The following is a 3,136-nucleotide window of genomic DNA, read 5'->3' on the forward strand; positions in this document are numbered from 1 at the left end:
GAGGTACCTGGATGGAAACTCTGCTATAACTTCATGCCATGGGATACAACCATTAACCTCTCCGTGGTTCCGTTTCTTCATCGACAGTAATGGCCCCTACATCATAGAGTTGGGGTGAGGATTCTATGAGGTTTTCTCTGTAAAGCCCTTTCTTTCTTTTTTTTTTTAATTTTTATGCTTTTATTTTATTTTTGAGAGAGAGACAGAGTGTGAGCAGAGGAGGGGCAGAGAGAGAGGGAGACACAGAATCCGAAGCAGGCTTTGGGCTCTGAGCTGACGCTGCAGAGCCNGGGGATATTTTTAAATGATGAGAGGGTCAATGCATAAGAAGGCACGACCCTTCTAAATGTGCACGCATCTAACAGAGCTGCAAAATATGTGAAGCAAAAGCTGGGAGAATTTAAAGGAGAAAGAGATAAATCCACAATGATAGTCGGAGACTTTAAGACTCCTTTCTCTGTAATCAATAGAACAAGTAGATAATCATTAAGAGCCCATCAATTAACCTGTCCTAATGAATATTGATAGCTCTCTCCCCCAGCGATAGCAAAGTACACATTACTTTCAAGTGTGGAGCGTTCACCATGAGAAAACTTACACTGGGCCATGAAGAAAGTGTCAATAAATTTAAAAGGATAAAATAATGCAGCGTATGCTCACCGGCCATAAAAGAGTTAAATTAGAAATCAATAATTAGAGAGTTATCTGGGGGGCCCCTGGGGGGCACAGTCGGTTGAGTGTCCGACTTTGGCTCAGGTCATGATCGCGGTTCGTGAGTTCGAGTCCCACATTGGACTCGCTGCTGTCAGCCCAGATCCCGCTTTGGATCCTCTGTCCTCCTCTCTCTGCCCCTCCCCCACTTGAGCTCTCTCAAAAAACTAACTTAAAAAAAAAACAAGAAAGCTCTTTGGAANAAAGTATACACTTTCTCTTCCTCCTCCCTCTCCCCCAAGCACACATGAGTGTCTATTTGTATCAGTTCATATTTGTGGTGTCATTTGCTCCATCACCACGAGAGACCACAAGAGTTCTTGGTGGCGAGAAGCGCTAGAAAAAGAGAAAAGAAGCCCCGAGGGGGTAACATTCCTTTTCCGGACCTGTAACTTCGCAGGTTAAGCAAATGAGAACCATGTGTTGCCAGACCTGCCTATGGAAGCATCGAGAGACTGAACAAAAGCAGGCCTATTGCAAAACCCAGGTGACAGAGAGTGGCACGGGCCTGGGGAGGATACCCTTCTAATCGCGAACCATCTGGGCACCTGAGGACTGCAGGCTTCCCGAGGCGCTACAGAAGGCATGGTTCGCATGGACATTGGTATTTCATTATGGACACGAAGCAATCAGATGCTTGTAAGGAGCTTTGCAAGCAGAGGATGTGGAATAGTCGAAGCTGGAAGATGATGGGCAAAGAGGGCGGGTCCCCAGAAATAAAGGGCATGGGGTGGGGCACTTGAGAGCCACGTAGGGTCTTAGTATTACACTGATCCTTAACTAAGAAACATAGATCACTTACCGAGAACAGCAAGTGGCATAGACTCCTTTTCTGGAGTAAATAACAAGACCTTCCAGGGTCCAGTCTTCAGGACACTTGATAATCTAAGGTTGTGTGAGGGTTTACACAGAAAGAGAAATACGGCAACTCCTTCTGATTGGTCTGTTGCCTGGATTCCAGCAGATTTTTGTATACAGTTATTATGCCTTGTAGCTTCTTTTTATTTTTAAGTGTTTATTTATTTTGAGAGAGAGAGAGAGAGCAAGCATGCAAGCAGAGTAGAAGCAGAGAGAAAGAGAGAGGGAGGGAGGGAGAGAGAATCCCAAGCAGACTCTGAACAGTCAGCACAGAGCCTGGTGGGGGACTCGATCTTACCAACCGTGAGATCATGACCTGAGCCCGAAATCAAGAGTCGGGTGCTCAACTGACTGAGCCACCCAGGCACCCCTGTGTCTTGTAGCTTCTTGATGAAGAAACATCCCTTACCTTCAGTTCTTAGCAGGTTAGATTTGGAAAGGAGCATGCAAGGCCAATGATACGTGCAGGAGGCTGGTATAGACCTGTATCAACAGTGTTCAGAAGACTTATCACCGCATCGTAAGGACAACAGAAAGAGGGTTTTTTTTAATAAGTTAAGAGCACGAAGACAATCGAAAAAAGCATACAAGTGACAAAGGCACAGTGATGGATGATAAAGATAGACCAGAACTCTGCTCTCACCGTCTACCTGTATTTTCTGTCAAGGAGAAATTTTCATACTGAAAAGTCTAGCCCAGTATTTTTTCTTTTCTTCTTTTTAATGTTTGTTTATTTCTGAGAGAGAGAGAGAGACAGAGACAGAGACAGAGTATGAGTGGGGGAGGGGCAGAAAGAGAGGGAAACACAGAATCAGAAACAGGTTCCAGGCTCTGTGCTGACAGCACACAGCCCGATGCGGGGCTCGAACTCACAAACCGCAAGATCGTGACCTGAGCTGAAGTCGGACGCTTAACTGACTGAGCCACCCAGGTGCCCCTGGAGATTCTTTTTTTTTTAAAAAAAATATGGACTCCTCCATGAATTTGCATGTCATCCCTGCACTGGGCCATGCTAATATTCTCTGCATTGATCCCAATCTCAGGGGCTCGCCAAAGCGATCGCTTAAAATGGAGATTCTGATTTGGTAGGTCTGGGCGGGGCCCAAGAATGTGCTTTTCCAACAAGCTCCCAGGTGATGTGAAGCCGCTGGTCCTCTATCCACACTCTGAAGAGTAGCAGTCTAGACAGAACAGTGCTAGGGAAAGAAAAGCCCAGGATGGAAATAGCGGTTCAAATGGTTTTGAAGAGTATTTCATTGTTCTAACCAGGTTCAAGCCTCTGGTCTAGACAAATGGCCTCTCTCAGAGCATTGGGAGTGTCTGCAAATGAGACCATGAAGCCACTCTTGGGGGTACGTTTGTTTTCATCAGTGCGGAGAGTAGGAGAGGTGCCAGCAGCCGGAAGACAGGCAAATGTGATCGTGGGTTTCAGAGCCGGAAAGAAGCGGCCGTGGACAGATCCGTAAGCTGGATGTTGATTCCAGGAGACGGTCTAAAATGGATTATGTTTGAAGCAGGGTTTCTGTTTCACTGCACCTAGGATGAGCTCCCTGAGAACAAACCCTGT

At 46.2% G+C, this 3,136-nt stretch overlaps 1 non-coding gene across 1 annotated transcript; it reads right to left on the reverse strand.

The window, feature by feature from the left end:
* Positions 1–2,528: 2,528 nt before the first annotated feature.
* On the reverse strand, positions 2,529–2,630 carry LOC144222574 (U6 spliceosomal RNA). Its single transcript, XR_013332430.1, has one exon. It is a non-coding gene; the product is annotated as a U6 spliceosomal RNA (small nuclear RNA).
* Positions 2,631–3,136: the final 506 nt, after the last annotated feature.

Source organism: Crocuta crocuta, unplaced genomic scaffold (assembly GCF_008692635.1).
Source record: "Crocuta crocuta isolate KB4526 unplaced genomic scaffold, BGI_CrCroc_1.0 scaffold944, whole genome shotgun sequence".
Taxonomy (NCBI): Eukaryota; Metazoa; Chordata; class Mammalia; order Carnivora; family Hyaenidae; genus Crocuta; species Crocuta crocuta.